The following is a 19,955-nucleotide window of genomic DNA, read 5'->3' as shown; positions in this document are numbered from 1 at the left end:
CTTGTAGGCAGTTAAAAAATGCAGTTGACTATATACAGCTTGAGATCATGACATCACCAGTGCCATGCATTATGAGAATGCTGTTCATGCAAGTAAGAGCTGATAATGTAGAGTAATATATGGAAAAATATGGTTTGGAAGTCAAACTGTGGACATTAAACTCATCATAATGGTGATGTGCTCTGTTGTAATATTACACAATTCTACATATGGCTGTGATAGAAGCTTTACTCAATGAAGTAAACAGTAAATGGCCTGTATTTGTATAGCGCTTTACTAGTCCCTAAGGACCCCAAAGCGCTTTACACATCCAGTCATCCCCCCATTCACACACACTGGTGATGGCAAGCTACATTGTAACCACAGCCACCCTGGGGTGCACTGACAGAGGCGAGGCTGCCAGACACTGGGGCCACCGGGCCCTCTGACCACCACCAGTAGGCACTCATCTAAAATGAGTGTAAGTTTGACTTTGAAAAGACGTCCACAACAACCACATTTAGATTATAAATAGCCCGTACACAGAGGTCCTATGGACGTTGACACTAGACATTGAGCAGACATTGAAAAATAGGTGCAGCCTGGCATTACAATTAATTAATAAATTAGTTAAAGAAATAGAATAATAATGATAATAATAATCTCCTGATTTGTCTCTGTCAGACCGATATATATTGTGGTGTATTTAAATCACCTGATAAACATGAATTTCACTATGACTAAATTTAGCTACAAAACATCTCAAAGTTTGTCTGAACCTTAGTTGGCGTCTTTATAGCAAAACCAAAACATGGAGGTGGGTCCCAACAATATGGCTATGTGAAGACATTTAATTCCCCCATCTATCATACAAACACACACACATAAATAGAGGAGAAAACCGAGCATTACAGTTGGCCTGCGGTCAATAGATGTTAGCTGTAGTTACCTTAATGGTATCTAATCAGTGCTACCCCCACCTGCATAGGAAGCCATCAGACTGTGACATACTCCAGGGAAGGTGGGAATGTAGGATTTGAGCATTGCACTGTCAGCCCATGACCTGCATCAGCAGTTTTTATAAATAGAACGTCTTTCAATCATTAATCCAATTTAAAAAGCAACAGCAGAAAGCTGATCTGAGCTAAGCTGCATTAAACAGAAAACTGGACAATAACATGTCACCTTTGAGCTCTGTGTCTGTGTGTGTGATTAAATGCTTCTGCCATCACTGAGCAAAACTACAGACTGCAAACATTTATTGGATTAGAAAATTTAAAAAGAGGGGCAGGTAACTAATTAATTGAGGGGGGGTTCAAGAAATGATAGTGAAATTATCTTCACCTTAACGTTGTGCCTGGCTAATAAAAAAACAGATTAGTTTACTTTTGAAATGCTTAACTCATTCACCGTCTCCTTCTGGCAATTCCCGATGAACACAAAAACACAATCCTGTGCTGACTGATTTAATGCCTCCATTGTTAGTGAACATTGCTGCAACAGCTGCTCAATGTTGAGAATGTTGAGTCTCTGCAGCGATATAATCACAATTTGGTTGTAGACTAAAATATTTTTCTGCATCATTTGCTTTTGGTGAATGGATGTATTTTCCAAGACTAAAAGTATTAGTATCGATATATAATATTTCCTGTAAAAATATTGCAAATTATAATTGTATTTTGGATTTGAGGATATAATCCTCCTTTTTTCATTGGTATGCTTTACATGAGAAATATCTGCCAAATATAGTAGAAGAAAACGTTTGTTTGAACAGTGTGTTTGTTTTGCTATTTTGATGAGTGCCGTGGTTTTTACAACAGCCTTTATTATAATCCTCCTTTTTTTTAATGTTATTTATTAGCATCCAGTATTTATTGATATCTATGTTATGTGGTTAGAAACATAAACCACTGAGCTGACTTGATCCCCCACCCCCAGATCTTACCTCCACTGAAGACAATTGCAGTGACTGCTGTGTCTGTCCACATGTGTGTGTACTTGAGGATAATGTGGGATGCAATAAACCAAGATTTTCTAAGGTTTAGCTCTGTGCTAATACCATACTATCACAATGAACAGATGGGAATTACTAACTTCAGGTGTTGCCTGTGTATCTATGTATGCATGTTTGTTGCTCTGTGACAATGACAACTGCCACAACTGCCTGAGACTCTGAATGTCTACAGGACTACGAGTCAACTGCTTTCAAAAAGTATGTCAAAAAGTGTTTGTTTTTATTGTTTATACCTGTACTAATTTTCCCAAACCTTCACACATGGCATAAGCTCTCCATATGGTAACAATAAAAAAAAAAAACTAAACTAAACTAAACAAAACTAAAACTGACATTAAAACAAGACTGAAACTTTTTAACTGTTTTTAACTATTGTCTGGGTAACTTACAGAAAATAAACTGACAACAAACTAAAATTAGAATTAAATGAAAATTAAAAAAACTATTAGAAAATAACTCTGATCACAGAGGTTTCTTCCTGTTAAAAGGGAGCTTTTCCTTCCCACTGTCTTGCTCATAGGGGGTCATCTGATCGTTGGGGTTGTCTCTGTTTTCTCTGTATTATTGGAGAGTTCTTACCTTTTACAATATAAATTAAAGTAATGGATTATTATTAAGAAAGGGGGGGAGTAAAACTAAATAAAAGACAGTAAAGACAAGGTTATGTATAGGTTCCCCAATTCTAAAGCCCAGCAAAGCGTATCCAAAGAAGACAAGTGGGGATAGTACTAACTGTGACAATTAAGATTCTGTGTTGCTTTGCCCTGGTTTCTCACACTTGAGTTTGTCTTTTTTTTCTCACTTTCATTGCTCCAAGACTTCAATAATTCTTCTTCCAACCCACCCCAAAATCCCTGTGTTAAATTCAGCATCATGCATAGCTGTGTCTGTGATTAAATCCCTGAAACTGGGCCACAGCCCCTCTGTACCATTTTTGGAAGTTATCTGCTTTGATTTCAGCCGAATGAAAAAACTACGAACCAGAAATCCACCAGGGAGCAGGTTCCCCATTTCTACATTTCTAAATTTAAACTGCAATCCTAATCATTGTGGCATTCTCTCCTGCAGGCTTAAAGCTCAACACTGCACAGACACACATTTTTATACCAGTCTTATGCCTGGATACTACCAGGCTGTTTCGCGTCCTCTAAATCCCCCACCACACCACCACCCACCATTGGCTTCTTGCCAGTGTTGCAGGAAGGAGCCAGTGTGTTTGATCTTTTGTGGCAGCCACGTTCTTCTTTGAGAGGGAAAATGCGCTATTGGTGCAGCAAGATTCAAAGAAAAGCTTTCAGCCACCAAAGCTGCACTGACAAAGCGTTTGTTTGTCTGTCTCTCTGTGTGTGTGTGTTGGAGAGGAAGAGATTACATGAAGAGAGCTTTTAGGATAGAGAAAGGAATGGGAAAGATATTACATAACTTTTCAAGCAGCATCACAGGCATGAAGAGATATTATTCTTCAGTGAGTTACATTGCAAAAATAGCCAAAAGTCCTTAATGTAAAGTAAGATGAAGCTATAGTTCATTGTTGAGTCATTCTCAAGTCCTTGTAGATATGTATTTAGGACAGTCTTCTAAGCTAAAAGCCACTATAAGTGACCATGATTTACTTCATACTGCACGAAAACCATGAAGCTTGCAGTTCAGAAGTACATAAAAAGAACCCTGTGTAACCTTACTGGCAACAGCTGGACTCTGCTGACTTGGTCCAAGCACACCACGCAGGTGTTAAACGTAGAAAAGCCAAATGGCTGCTCTCTGGGACTTCCAGTGTTAAAGAACATACTGAACTGGTCTGATGCTGCAGCCCTTTCACATTTAATTTCCCTGGCCACAAAGATTACACTGCAGAAAATGACACAGGTGCACAATCCCCAGTTATTCTTGACATGTTTGAGGACATAGACCTGCATCTGCTTCCCTTATTGTCAGGGAAAGCCCAAAAGGATAGGTCACTCCCTCTTGTCACCACTTCCACAACCCCAGGCTGGAGCATCCAATGGGGGCAGGCAGATTTTCAGGCTTCCTAAAGATGGCTGGCAGTCCCAAGATGGACAAACTTTGGCAACACACCAGGCTATGGTGGACTCGGGTTCCATGCAAACCTTAGTTCAACAGAACCTTGTTCAACCTGGGGCATTGTAAACAATGGGTTCACATTAAATATGTAAAAGTGGTGATGCTCACAAATAACCTGCAATGCCAGGAGAAATTAAACACGAGGGCAAGAGGGATAGAACTGAGGCTGTGGTTAGCTCCCTCCTGGCCCACCCTCTAATTCTAGGGACAGATTGTCCTGGGCTTTCTCCCTTCAAAGTGCTGTCTGGCAGGAAACCATAAGAGGGATGTGCTTAAAAAAAGCTGGGAGGAAGGTCCAAGTCCAGGTAAAAACAATATTCAGTGCGTACTGGACCAGAGCACAAAATTTCACACACTGGTAAAATCATCAAAGGAGAATTTGCTCCAGGCCCTGGAACATCAGCAGTGCCTAACAGAGGGGTTAGACACAGACAATTCACACCAGGAGCCAAAGGACTTGTAATACTTCCTTCTTCTAACTCATAGTCATCAAATGGCAAGGACTCTTTGTGGTTGTATGGTAAGTGGGAAATGTGGATTATGATGTGGTGCTGTCTCTCTTCCACAGCATGTCTTTCATCCTGTTTTCCTTCTCTCACCCCAATCGGTCGCAGCAGATGGCCCCACCCCTCCCTAAGCCTGGTTCTGCCGAAAGGTTTCTTCCTGTTAAAAGGATTTTTTTCCTTCCCATTGTCGCCAAAGTGCTTCCTTATAGGGGGTCATATGATTGTTGGGTTTTTCTCTGTATCTACTGTACAATATAAAGCACCTTGAGGCAACTGCTGTTGTGATTTGGCACTAAATAAATAAAATTGAATTGAATTGCTACACAAACCATCTAAGAGGTTTCTTTGGTGAACTTGGTGAAAGAGGGAGATAAGTTGGGGCCTGATGTGCCAAATTCAAAACATTTTTGATATCTCCGCCTCACTCCTTTTAGGTGGCCATGAAACGCCAGCCCAGAGAGCAGTTTGCACTCTTCACTGTCAGGTCATACCACCCTCGATGACACCACACTGAAACTTTCCCAGGTGTGACGGTGTATTCACAGCCCTACAGGTTACCTGAAGACAAAAAAGTGATTCAGAACAAATTGGTTGCTATACTGGAGATTGGAGTAATAGACCAGTCTTACTAGTTCTAGACATGAAGACAGATTAGTCTGAAGATTAGTCTACCTTGACTTGTGTGATAAGGTAGAGGATCATTAGGGGGGCATTGTCCCTCTGTGGGGCACTCCCATAGGGCTTAAATCTGGCACTCTCCACCATTTGACCTTAGAACTGAAGAAGCTTCTTAGATGAGGCACGAAACGTCTTCAAGCAACTTAAAGAAGTCCAGACGCTTTTCTTTCCAAGCTCCTTAGACTACAATGACCTGGATGACTGAGAACCTTCACAGACATTAGTCTATAAAGTTCTGTGTAGACTAACACAAGATGAATGAAGTCTACCAGTTTGCTTTTTCAATGCACCAGTTTGACAAGCTCCTGGTCTGGTTGGGCCCTGCTTGTTTTTTAATGCTGGATTTGGCCAAGCGGTACTGGCAGATTTCTTTGTCTAAAGAGTCCAAGGAAACAAACTGTGTTCTGAATGGTTTATAGAAATGCCTGGATCACTCTGTAGTTTGTATGTTCTCTCTGTACCTGTGGGCTCACTGTGTGTACCTTGAAAGTGTAACTTGTATTGGTAGTGACTGGCAATCGATCCATGGTGTGCAGGCAGTAAACAAAGAAAATGCATGGATGCAAGTTATATTGTGTTAACAGTTTCTGACAAAACATTCAGCTACTAGAGTTTCACTTTTTTGTTCATGTTATTTCTGAAAATAATAATAAACACAAAACAAACATGCTGAGACAACCACGTCTTTCCTATGAGAATCACTTGAGGTGACAACAGAATTTAATAACAAAATATATTTAGTACATTAAGGTAAAAATAATATCCAAAATATAAATCTGTATTAAAAAGAAGCATCTATTATATAAAAAGAATAAAGTAAAAGAATACTAATTACTCCTAAAACACTATAATTTATTGTGGTTATTTCCACAACTTTGAGACTGTGAAGTAAAAGACAGAAGCTAGAAAAGAAGTGAAAAAAAGGCCTTTAGAAGACAAATTCTACTCTGACACTCTGTGACTGTTTAAAGACAGCAATTTTAACCCCGCATCTAGTGGGCTCTGACACTTTTATTCTTTATTCCTGACTCTCACTGTGACAGTGATTGCAGCAGGCGATAGTTCCCCTGTCCTCGTCACGCTCCTGTCATCTCCCGCTTACTTACTTTAGTATTTGATAGTGATGGGCCCTGTTGTGGAGAGCAGGAGTTGAGCATTTTTAGTCCATGAAGATCTTCTCTCATGTCAATCCCTTTCTAATGTCTTTCTCATTTTCTTTGTCTCTCAGCTGTCAAGTTTTTAGAGTTTTAGCTGTGTTTCTGGACTCTTTTGAGCGAAACATCACCCTTAACTGACTCTGGATTTGAAGAGATTTGCTGTCTGCCATGAGCACCGGGCTATTGGCACAGTCATCAAGCCTCTCACTGGAATGGAAGTGTAATGGTTTCCACCCATATCCATGAAGGTCATGATAAAAAAAAATCACTCAAGCATTCATTTTGGAATTACCCACAGATCAAAAACACTGAAAGACGGATTTACGGAAAGATTTACATTCGGGAAGTGGAATGAATAATATGCGAGTGAGGGAGACAAAAAGACACTGCTCTCATGGGGTTCAAAGCGTTTTTATTTATTTATTGCTGCTGCCTTTTTCCGTTCTAAAAGCAAGTCAAGTCTGGTTATTATTTCTACAATTGGATACAGGGGAAAATGAGAAATACAATCATGAGTAACAGCAGCATTGGAAGGAAGAGAGGAAAAAGTGAGCATAGGGGGCTTTCGAAATACTCTAAAGACATATAATATGTGGGATATATAACAAAATTTCCCATAGAGAAAACAACTTGGAGGTAAGATTAGATAAGAGGGCAAGGGAGAATTGAAGAAGAAAAGGATACAAAAGAGAGTGATTCCTTTAGAGGCAGTGCTATAGTGGAATGGTGTTTTATTAAACGAGAAAAGTAAGTGATGGAAGGACAGTTCAACTAGAAGGACGTGAACCAAAGAGCTTTAAAGTGTTTATACTCTGTATGTGTGTGTGTGTGTTTGTGTGTGTATGTGTGTGTTTGTGTGTTCTGAAACGGCATGTAATTGAATTTCTCATGTACTCAGTGAGCAGGCACACAGCCCAAGACGCATGGGTCTTCAAATGCAGGGTGACAAATTCACAAATGAATGCAACCAAATATAGAAAAAGAGACCCCATGCAACAAACATGTATCTAACCAAAAAAGCATCTTGTGATTTTAAATGTTATCTATATAACAGGTGGAGAGCACTGTATGCTATTTTTTATGATTTTCCTGTGTAAAGAGAAAATGAGTAGACAGAGTGACAGAGAGGAAGGTCGAGGCTAAATGATGAAAAACAACAAAACTGGGTTAAAGACAGAAAGCACAGCAGAACTGAATACTGGAGCAGAGGAGGGAAGAATAAAAGAGACAGCTGCACAGAAAGATGGAGGTAATGAGTGAGGAAAAGTGAGAAATGGGGTCAGACTGCTCAAAATAAGAAATAATGGATGTGTGCAACAGTGCAAGTAAGGAGCAGAAAGCCAACAAAGACAAGGCAATCGGTCTGTCAGTCAGGGGCAGAATACCACTGAATATCTCTGGACTCACAGTAGAGATCTTGATTTTGGGGGAAATTCTAACCTAGATCTCTTGCCAGGCAAATGTGCACATATTAATGTTAATCCACGTACATTTGTCAATTTAGTATTTTTTTTAATATATCTGTCTAATTATTCAATCAGATTAACTGACACTCAGGAGATCCATTTTGAGATAGATGACCACTTTAACCAAATTTTGCAGCAGGTGGAAAAATGTGTCATACACACAATAGCATTTTGAGTTTATTTCGTATGTCTGACTTCTTATGATGCATTAGAGTAATGGTAAGTTCTAGTGTTACTATTAGTATATCTTACTTGGGTTTTGTTTAAAGTTTCATCCATGCTCCCTTTTTATGTGTTATTTTCTGTTTCCTGTGCAAGTCTCTTGTCCTCTATGTCTGATTTTTAGTTATGTCTGTGCCTCGTTTCCATGTCCCTCTCCTTGTGTATCATTCTGTCTCCCCAGGGTCCTGGCTAGACCCTCCATGCTAAAACCAAAGCCTGGAATGGCGCGGATACGTCTGCAGCCTGTCCACAGCTCGGACACAAGCATTTCACTAAATGTTGTACTGTGTATGTGACAAATAAAATTTGAATTTGAGTTTGAATTTAGTCTTATGTGTTTCATGTCTGCGTTTTCTATGTCATATTGTCAAGCTGTTGTCACAGTCTTTGTTTCATTATGTTTCCTGTTTTATTTTGACAGTCTCGTGTTTCCATTTTCAGTGTGTTTAGTTTTGCTTCCCCTGTGGCATCATGTTCATTTGCTCAATAATAAAAAAATAGGAGAGTCAATGAGATTCACATCAAATTCAGTACATTCACGCTGACGCTTGTCAGTCGCAAAGATCATCATCCACGGGCACAACTGTATAAAAAATGTGTATTGGCCAGATGAAAGAACTTGCCAGAAACCTTTGGACATCTCACCATAAATCAGTAAAATATACTGAGAATCTGCTCAGGCAGACACATTTCTCTCTCCATCACAAGAAAAAATAAGTAGCAAAGATGAGGGTAAAATGGTGGATTAGAAGAGCAGTGATATGAAAGAGACAGACATGGGCTACATGAGCTAAGCATTATTGTGTGTGTGTGTGTGTGTTTCAAAGCTGGCATAATGAGGCAGGGGCAGTTCAGCTTTACCCTGGAGTACAACAGAACCAATGATGTTAAACCAAGTCTGTGGGGGGAAAAAACTCCTCAGAAACACAGGAGAAAAAAGAAAGTGGAATAACTAAAACTAGTGCCTAGACTGTAAATATGTCTCATCTGTGAGTTCTTTCATTAATAAAACATTAGACTGTCTCTACAGAACGTTACTCTCCACTCTCTATAGAAAATCTTTCATTTAAGATTAAATTATAATTAATAATTTGTTATCTAATAATTTGTTCATACAGATTATTTGAGGTCTTCTAATTTTTATTTCAAAAAAGCTAAAAGTATTTATAACCAGATTTGTGTGTGAAACACTAATATAGATGGTTCACAAATAAATTTGTGCATATCTACTGTTTATTTTAAGTCTACATAGAATTTTTCTGGATATGGATCATCTAATGTGTTGAATCACACAAAGTAATAAATATGAAGTCAGGATCTATCCTTGCTGTTACAACAACTCCTGCTGGTTGAAAAAAACAGAAAGAAAGAAAATATAACTGACAAAGGCAGGAAGTTAGGGTGATTAATGACAGAAATGGAAATGTGCTAACTAATGAAGGCAGTGTTTTGCAAAGGTGGAAGGAGTACTTTGAGGAGCTGATGAATAATGAAAATGAGAGAGAAAGGAAAATGGAAGAGCAGATCATTAGTTTGGAGGAAGTGTTACAGTCATCCAGATTGCATAAATATGGTGTTATAGAGATGTGTAGGAGAAAGGAGAATGGACTTTTTGACCAGACTGTTTAACACAATTTTGGAGTGTGAGAGGGTCTCTGAGAAATGCAGACGTGTACTGGGAATGATTTTCAAGAACAAGGGTGATGTGCATAACTATAGTAAGTAAGTAGTAAGTACAGACATCTTCACCAACATGGTCCAGAAACTTACACTGGATGAAACCATAGTGTTTCATCCATAGACTGTCAGAAAATGACTATAGCTAGACAGCTTGGAAAACAGAAGCAGCTGTACCCCTGATCAGATTTGCACACTGTTGGACCTCAGCCTTACCACAACATATTTTAAATACAACGAGGGTTTTTATAGACAAAAACATAGATGTGCCATGGGCTCCCAACATGTCACCAATTATAGCCAACCTTTACATGGAGGAAGTGGAAAGTAAAGCATTTGACTCTTTCAAAGGGATAAAGTTGATGAGTCATACCATGAAAGTATGACAAATAGTTGTCGAAGGTAGGTTAAGAAGACAGGTGACAATCAGCTGAGAAAGAGTACTACAGATGCAATGACTGATTTGAGAGTCTTGGTGGAGAAATAGAAATGGTCAGAAAGATTTCTATTTTTTGTGATGAATATTAGAGAAGTGTATGCTGCTGGTGCAGGGCATATATGAGGACAGTGAGGCAGTGCTGCTTGTAGGAAAAAAAAACGATTTTAAAGTATGAATATCTACTAGGCAATTGGTGAGCAATCATGGGTTAGATTTTAGATTAGATAAAATCTAATCCCCCCCCCCCCCCAAGATATATCCATTGAGGAAAAACAAAGATATGAAGAAAAATATGAATTTTGGGGACTTGTGATCCATATTGTCCTCCAGAAGCTTTAATTAAATACCTTAAGCACCTTTTACTACTGCCAGGTTGAAGGCAGCATTGAAAGTACAGCTACATGTATTTTCAATCTGAATGGTGTGGGAGATGGAGAACAAGAAATAGTTTCTCTTTAAAGCAAAGGTAAATATTGGATTTTGTTAACTTGCGCATTCATAGGATGGACTGCAGAGAGTAGAGTAGATAGTCCAGTACTGTTTGGCTGCCCATGTGGGCATGTCCCAGTACCTCTCAAATCACATGAAAACTATGAATAAAGAATTAGATCTAAGAGGTTTCATATCCAACTTTTTCTAGAATTTTATCTGTTTAGAATACCCAAAGTGACAAAAAAAGTGTAATTCCAAAATGTTTCAAAAGTAACATCTCACTGCTTCTGAAAATTGCCCTATTTAGCATGTAGCTTAAACAGAACAACTCAAACACCTTTGTTTGCGGTGACTCAGTAATTGTTAGAAGTTTAATCCCAAAAGTGTTGGTTCTGTTCATCTGGATGGAGCATTTTGAGTGGGAGAAACATTTCATGACTCAGCTGATTGCAGGTGTCCCCAACCTTGTAAAAAGTTCACTTACTGTTGTATGTACTGTTATATCCCTATGGGTTAAGAATGGGATGTCACTTAAGTTCATATTCACGTGAAGCCAGATAAGTGAATACTTTTGACAGTATAGTGTATGTCACTATTTGTGGAAAGAAAATTCCTTACTTTTGTTGACTTTCATAGTTAATCACTGTGTTATCACAAAACAGATGCATGTAACTGGCAGCTTGACAACATTCAGTTAGAAAATTACTGATAGCAGACTGACTCCATGTTGTTGCCAGTTTATGTCCATCTTAATGGGCATAAAGTGACTTTGAAGATGGCAGCTGACTGCTAGTGGTTGCAGGCCGAGTCCACATCTTTGGAGCAACTATTTCAAAGACAACCAAATCTCAGGTTCATTGTAGGTCATAGTAGTAATTTTGGTCATGAGTGGAGGGGATTGGTCTCCAACTGCAGTTTTTCCTAGTGTGACTGTAATTTAAAAACAAAAAACAAAACAAGCCTAGATCTGATTAACTGTCTGATATGAACCACTGAATGCGTGACTCATTAACTTATTGCATTACAGTTGAGTTTGGATGCTGCAAAGTGAACTGATATAGTATGAAGGTCATGCTAGTATTTTGCTGTTTAAGGCTTTTTGTTGTACTGTCCATTTAACTCTGTATCTCACTAATGGGAGTGAAGTGTGAGGAGGGAGTGAAGTATTCACTTTGCTCATTAACCTTTAAGATCAGGGAGCAGTTTTTGGTGTCCTGCTGCTGCCTGCTGACAAATGACTGCTAAGAAATCATTTTCAGCGTTGCCAGTCAAGTTACTCTTTGATTATCAGAGTTGTAATGGGGGACTGGAGGCTATCTCAGCTACATAGGGCGAGAGGCAGGGTTCACAATGGACAGATTGCCAATCTGATGCAGGGCCAACACAGAGACAGACAAGCATTCACACTCATATTCACTTTTTTCACTGTTAAAGTTTTAAGAAAAATAAAGGACAAAATAAACAATACACACTGACAAATGTAGAAAAACAGATATTAGTCACAGACTGCTCTAAAATATTCTGTTGCTGAATGTTAATAAAATTCTAACGTTGAGTATCAATAATAAATGAAGAAAAGATGCACTGTGTGAATAATGCATTGTAATAGCCTTTGGAAGTTGCTCATTAATATTACTGCTGTAACTTGGAGCTGTTTTAATGCCATGCATCAAATGCTGAAATGCATTACTGCCCCAGCTTAAATTATTTTTTACAACACCTCCAGTTACTGAAATTGAAGCAGTCAAATGAGCTGTTCCTCATTTTATCAAGACAAAAATTAGGGGGTATTCAAATGCAGAGAGGAGGAGAAGGCCATAAAATTGTGTGTGATTTTATAGGCTTCCATAAACATGCTGAGAATGGGGAGGATATAAGAGAGAAAGCAGGTCAGAACAATTTGCATGCCTTCATTGGGTTTTAAACATAAAATCTGGTCATGAGTCGCTGCACATGGTTCAGGGAGGAGCAAGATTTACAGGTGAAGGTTTGGCTCATGACAGCATGGAATACACTCTCTAATACTGACCCTGTATAGAAAACCGGAAGGGCATTTTTTCTTTAAAAAAATGTAATTAAAGCTATTAACCCCAAAATGACAGCAAAACTAAAGTTGATACATTTTCATTAGACGATGTATATGCAAGTCATTGAATTCAGCATTTAAAGAAAGCACTATTACTTAAATTTAAGAGATTAACACTAGAAGCACCAAGGGGTTCATTTTTATTTATTTATTTTTCATTTTCATTTTAAAAATCCTGCAGCTCTGTAAATTAAAACCATATACATTTAGTGGCTTATTAATCAAATACTAAATTTGGGGGTGTGTGGGATCAAAAGAAAAAAACAGTTGACCACTTTTACGTAAAACCACAGAGGACGTCATTCTGACCCACAGAAATGTATGAATGTAAACTCAATACAGGGGCCCACTGGATTGTTTGCATACAATTTAACATTTTATTATTTTCAATTTTATTTTATTTGTACAGTGCCTCAACAACAGTTGCCTCAAGGTGCTTTATATTGTAAGGTAGAGCCTACAATAATACAACAGAGAAAACCCCAGAAATTATATGACTCCCTATGTAAAAGCGCTTTGGCGACTGTGGGAAGGAAAAACTCCCCTTTAACAGGAAGAAACCTCCAGAAAAACTAGGCTCAGGAAGGGGTGGTCATCTGCCATGACCGGTTCGAGAAGGGAGAACAAAAGACATCCTGTGGAAGAGAGCCAAAAATTAATATTAACATGAAGGCTGCTGTAGCATATGCCATAGCTAGCTGATAAATAAATATTGAAGACTGTAGTTAGATAAAAGATGAATAATTGCCTGGATGAAATGAGATTTTGAACCAGAGCACAGCAGGTCAGACTGATGATTTTTTAACATGTTTAAAATAAAGATACAATTCAATTCAATTCAATTCAATTCAATTGGCGACTGAATGTAGAAAACCAGGAAGAGTTCTGCCTTGTCTGAGCAGCAACGGAAACGTAGCTGACAGAGTCCAGATTATGGAGAACCAATCAGGGCCGATAAAGAGTGAAATCCAGAGTAGAAAAGGCCAGTTGAACAGTTTCAGGCCTGAAAAGCAGAGCTGAGGAGGTGAAGCCATGGACTTAATTGAAGCAGTGTGGCACTGTGAAACAGGCTGTGACTGTTCTACTTTCACAATAATTATTTCAAATGCATTTCTTCCCAGCTGTGAGGTCAAGCTCTGCTTCATCTTTATTTTAGCCTGACTAATATCAAATACTACCCAAGAACCTACAACTTTCCAGACAACCACCCATAAAGCTATGGATGAATAAAAAACAATTATTAGTATTATTAGATTATCAAAAAAAAATCATTAACAATTTCAGAAATACCTCTTTAATGAACTGATTGAATGTAATTCACATTAGTAAATGACCACTGGATACATAAATATCTGCATGTTTGAATTTGACTGCTTTTTATTCCTAGCAGTATGGAAAACACCATTTAGATTTTATCTACAGAATTAATTAAAATGTTTTCAGCCTCTGGTCTGTCATGGTTCTTTGTTTGGGGAAGAGAAGATTATTGAGCAAACAAAGTAATTCTAAGCCCAATTAGATACCGAGTAAAATAAAAGCTTTTTGACAACAGTTTTCCTGGGACACCGTTTTCCTAGCCTCACTGAGCCATGAGCAGCTCCATCTCTGTGATTGCAGAGCTTTGCAGACTGCTTCTGTGTAGCTTCATGAAGCTTATGTGTAAGTTGTAGGAAGAAGATCTGCAATCACTCAACTGTTTGCTTTTCCTGTATGATCAGGCTGTTAGATCTTATTCTTTATATCACTTCCTCTTTCTTACACTGTCAAAATCAATGACATCATCATTCCACTCCAATCATTTTCTTGCCAACTTTTTATGAGCCAGCCTGCTCCTGTTCTGTGTGCTTTAAATTTTAGCACTGTTCTGTCATTCAGTAAAATACCTACAATTAAAGTACTCACAGTACTTCTGCTCTAAAAAAAAAAAAGAAAATAAATATTGGTTGAACAATTTCAGGAGCAGCACATATAATAATCAACCTTCCTCCTGGAAGACTGGACTCTCGTGCTGATTGTCTATTTGCACAATATCAGAAGATCAAATGATCTCAGTCCCAGCCCACATTAGCTGATGGCTCACCTGATGCCTTCTACATATCTACTTGGAAAATCAAAAGACAAGATGAAAAGGAAGCCACAGGGCTGACTTGATACACACCGACATTACACATTCTGACATACTGACCAAGGGCCAAAGGAGAAGACAATAGTAACTTTCAAACTGTCTACTCCCCAAAGAGTTAAGATGCTGATCATTTCAGCACAACTCGCATGCAGCACTACATCATATCCCATTCAATGGGTGGATGGAGATGGAGCTAACTAATGCACTACAACAAATTAAAAATTCAAACAAAGCATCACTGTGTTGCTTAAAAGGTGTATTTTTTTCTCAAACCAAAGAGTTACAAGCTGAGATAAATTTGCTCTCTCGCCAGTAAAAATAAATACTTCTTAAAAAGATTTGTTGAAATGTGTTTCCTGAAACCAGTTTTGTGAACAACAGCCAGCTTCAGCATACAAAACTTCAATTCAATAGGAATCAACTTACTTTATATAACCAAATCACAACAACTGACTCAAGGCACTTTATATTCTAAGGTAAACACCCTACAGTAATACAGAGAGACTCCAACAATAAATACACTAGGAACCACAAGTAAACCAGCAATTTGAGAATGCAGTGCTCTACTACAAATGATAATGTACTATGAAAATAAAGTCCCAGCAAAGTGTCTGCAACTGGCCTTGTGCTGGCCCATGTGTGGTCCACATCTGGCAAACCAGATCTGGGCCACCAAAGGGCCGTCATTGTTTGTGGTATGTAGGCCATGTGTAAGGTATGTGCAGCCACAGGCCAGTTGCAGACACACTGCTGGCCCTGAGCTGGCCCAGAACAGTTTCAGCTCTGGCCCCAGATGTCAGCCTAATGAGTACCTTAATCAATCCATGTAACAAGAACATGTGCATAATAGTGCAAAAGTAAGATGACAAAACTCTGCTCAGACAGAGAATTAACTGATTCTTGCATAGGGCTTTTGTACTCTCCCAGATTACTCAATACAATATGCCACATTCCCCCAATCACACACTTTCTCTAAACTGAGTGCTTCCTGATTACATTCATACTTGACATGCAAACAGGTGGAGCCAGGAATCACACCACTAACCTTCTGATCAGCAGGTGACCTGCTCTACCTCCTGAGCCACAGCCACTTAGTGGTAAACTTGAGTAAACCCTCACTAGGTTTTGGATAAAGTGTACACTCACAAACCTGTCAAACCTGCATTTGAAACGTTGGTTACCATAGTAGTATAGTATTGTAACATGGCATTTGGGTCTTCTAACTAAAGTAGGAAAATAGGAACATAAATAGTGCCATCATTGCCAGACCTGGCCCACATCTGGTTGACATACACCCTGCCATGACACCAGTCAGTCAGAAGTGCCAGCTTGATGCCAGATCCGGGCCAGACTTGTTTTCTATGTGCCTGGGCCACATAAACCAAACCACAATTGGGCCAGATATGCCATGTCATCGCATGGACAGTGCCATCTATGCCAGACCTGGCCCATATCTGGATGTCATACGTCTTATCGTGCCAGAAGTCAGCCAGCAGTGCCGGCTTGATACCAGATCCGGGCCAGACCTGCTTGCTATGTGGGGGTGTTTCTCTCTATGAACCTTCAAAGTTTTTCTTAGATCTTGCTGTGGTGATGGAACTGAGGGTATGAGGGTGTTGTGTCAAATTTGCTCTACTTGACCAAATTCTTCTGATCAAAGCCTCTGAACAAACTGACAATGTCTAATCTTCTAGTTTGCATCTAACTGCATCCCTCATTTACATACGAGAGGAACAGAGCGTAGGATGCTATAGGGCTCATCTACAGATAAGACATGAGCTGCCTTATCACAGCAGAGGAGAGTGCAGCATGTGATTACGTCTGTGAGCTCCAGAGTGAGCTCTGATGACCTCAACGTTTTTTTCTTATCTCTTGTCTCTATTTGTCATAATAATGTTCCCATCCCTCCCCTCCAGGAAAAATGGAAAATGTACACCTCTTAAAAAGAAAAAAATCATGCTGGAGATTTATACTCATAAGGGACTGGGTAATATGTTATGAACAAAAGGATGTTTGATGGGAATGAGAATATGACCAACATACAGAGGGATGAATTCAGAAATACGCCAAAAATCAAAGTGAAGAAACATAAAGCAGCAGATTAGTCTCTTTTGCCGAAATTTCATTGCATCAACTCAAAACTGTATATTTGTATAGCCACCCCCCACCCCCCCTGAACTGCTTGTGTTCTAAAAATAATGTCCTAGAAGTGTTCTAATGAATTTAGGTCAGGCAATTGTGTCTGCGTGTGTTTGTATGTCTATGTGTGTGTATGTGCGTGTGTGTGTGAAGGGGTGGTGGGCAATCAATGGTATCAATTCCTTCATCCTCCGGGAAGTGTCTCCTTACTCTCACCACTGTCACACACCACCGTGCACTAGTGTAGGGTCTAACAGTGAGTCCAAGAATTTAATCTCAATTCCCAAGGGTCAGGGTGCCACTGTCTAGCCTGTAAAGGTCTGTGCTCATGGATATTCCTCCCCAGACCTTCACTAACCCACCACCATTCTGGTAATGCTGAAGGATGTTACAGGCACCATATCATCATCATTGATCATTGTAAAGAACAGGGGTAGATGGACATGACCAACACATTTACAGGTACTCAAGACCAGTGTTGGGGAGTAACGGAATACATGTACCGCCGTTACGTATTTAAAATACAAAATATGAGTAACTGTATTCCATTACAGGTACAGTTTAAAAAGGTGGTATTTAGAATACGGTTACTTTGTTGAAATATATGGATTACACGGTGGTACTTTCCTGTTTCATATTGTCGCGGGTCAGGACTGTTTCGGTTTTGTTTGACAGCTATGTTCTGTTGTTCCAGGCGGCAGCGTTGCAGTTGCCACGGTTACAGGGTGACGCTCTCGCTCTGCTTTTTGTTGTTGTTGTTGTTGTGCTAAGCTAATAGGCAGAATGCAGAATGTAGCATCATGGGCAGTGTAGTCCGTGCTGCAGGGAGAATGGACTGCCATACTCGTTATGTGTCTGTGAGCACGAGGTGGGAGAAAAAGGAGAGTCGAAAAGTACGAGCTGTCATCGAGCAAAAACAGGAGCTGGAAGCATGTAAATATAATAATAACCACTGCAGCCAAGAAGAGTGCCTGACGAGCCCAGTTGTAAGTAAGCTATTAAGACTCGACTGTACACCGTGTTCGTGTTTTCCTCCGAAACAATAAGTTCCATTGGAGCAGCCTTTCAACACCTCTCTCTGTCTCTTGCAAGCAGAGTTGACCCACACAACAAAGTAAAGCTAGTTTTCGGCTACGAGCCCGACACGGACCCCGCCCGTATTAGTCAGAGGTCCCTTTACTACGGTTCGGAGCCACGGACCTTCAGTAATAGTTATAAATCACACAGCAATAGTACATTCACGTAGTTGTAAAATGCATGATAATATGTTAAGTAATCCAAAGTATTCAGAATACGTTACTCTCATTGAGTAACGTAACGGAATACGTTACAGAATACATTTTAGGGCATGTATTCTGTAATGGAATACATTTTAAAAGTAACCTTCCCAACACTGTTCAAGATGAGAACAACATGAATGTTACTTTTTTAAGACTAACTGAACCCATTCTCATAAAAGAATCAGCAAGCAGACAATTAAAAGCAGCCAGGAGTCAGCAGAGGAAGACAAGGAGAAACCATTGTTTTGCATCTGACCTGTTTAGCAAATAAAAAGCCATAAACACAGCAGATCTGAACAAACTATGCATCAGACAGCCAAGACTAAAATGGAGCTAACCACCCAACCCTCTATAAAACAAAGCCTGCTGGGCTCATAATAGCTTTTTTTATGTAGGGCATGTCTGTTTCCCAGTGCTTTTCAGATTTTAGGCTCAAGTCCCTGTAGTCCTCATTATTGCATGTTTGTGCTCAATCCTAAATAAACCATCAAAAAAAAAAAAAAAAATCCACTTACACTGGATACACATAGCACGCACATTAGTTCTAAGTATTAAGTCAGTCTTCTGTCTGGAATCAGAGTCAGGGAATGAATCACCAAATGCAAAGTAGTGCATGTATTCAATGATGAATATAGGATGGAGAAGTAATCATAATTAATCATAGGTAGCATAACATAGCATGACCATTAAAATAAGGCCTCAACTAATGGAAAACTAAAAACAGTTATAACTGTCCAAAATGTGTTCATAGGAATTAATCAGTTATCTAACAAAATAAAAGATGCAGAAAACTTCAATGAAATCATATTAGCTTCCAGAAAATGCATTCCATCACGACTAACACATTTTATCAAGTATTGACATAGCTGACAGAGAAAGAGAACCTACTTGGGTCTGGTAGAATTTACACAGAACAGGTTTAAGACAAGTCTAGCTGGACTACAGCTGAAGGATCAGCAAAAAATCTGAACAACTGCAACTCAGTCTAATGGAATGAATATATAGAATTAGTTGAAAATGAGGTTACTGCTAACAAAAATACAAAATATATTTTCCTGCTCATATGCAATGCATTGTGAAATAATAGAGGTTATTAACACCACTGCACTATGCAGTCTGGACCTACACTTGCTCAATGCCATTTTTACAGTTCATTACAAACAAATGATTTGCAAGCTTACACACAGTTGCACTTAAAAAAATTACTGTTTTTTGCAAACTGCTGATAAATGTTTAGGTCTTACACGATTCTTATATGTGCATGCATGCAAGACGCATGCTTGCAGTAGTAACAAATAACATCAGTAACATCATGCAACTATAATTATCTGGACGAAAGTTTTAGTGTTTTGTAAAACTGTTCAAGAATCATATATGACCCACTAGCAACCTCTCACCCTGAGCCTTAAAAACACAAGATGTGAAAACTGAAAGTAACCTTCCCATTTGATGGTTGAATTTTTCAGTTTCAGTAATTTGTACTTCAATTGCTTTTCTGGCCTCAAATTGAACCAGGGGGAACCTAAAACTACCCAGTTTTCCCTACTCAAGGGATTATCAAGAACATGAGTCCAAACAAAGGATAGGCATTTTAATCAACATTACTTTCAGATCATCCCCAACTATAAATTGTCTTCCAATCTATGCAGAGTTTTAAATAGATGTTCTTTTGG

The 19,955-nt window shown here is 39.0% G+C and overlaps 1 protein-coding gene across 4 annotated transcripts in view; it reads right to left on the bottom strand.

Moving 5' to 3' along the window:
- Nucleotides 1-19,955, bottom strand: part of pik3r3b (phosphoinositide-3-kinase, regulatory subunit 3b (gamma)) — a 192,496-nt gene that overhangs the window by 170,069 nt on the left and 2,472 nt on the right. The window lies entirely within an intron of this gene.

Source organism: Neolamprologus multifasciatus, chromosome 17 (assembly GCF_963576455.1).
Source record: "Neolamprologus multifasciatus chromosome 17, fNeoMul1.2, whole genome shotgun sequence".
NCBI lineage: Eukaryota > Metazoa > Chordata > Actinopteri > Cichliformes > Cichlidae > Neolamprologus > Neolamprologus multifasciatus.
Note: the sequence above shows the minus strand (reverse complement) of the source record. Positions and strands in the feature narration are given on the sequence as shown.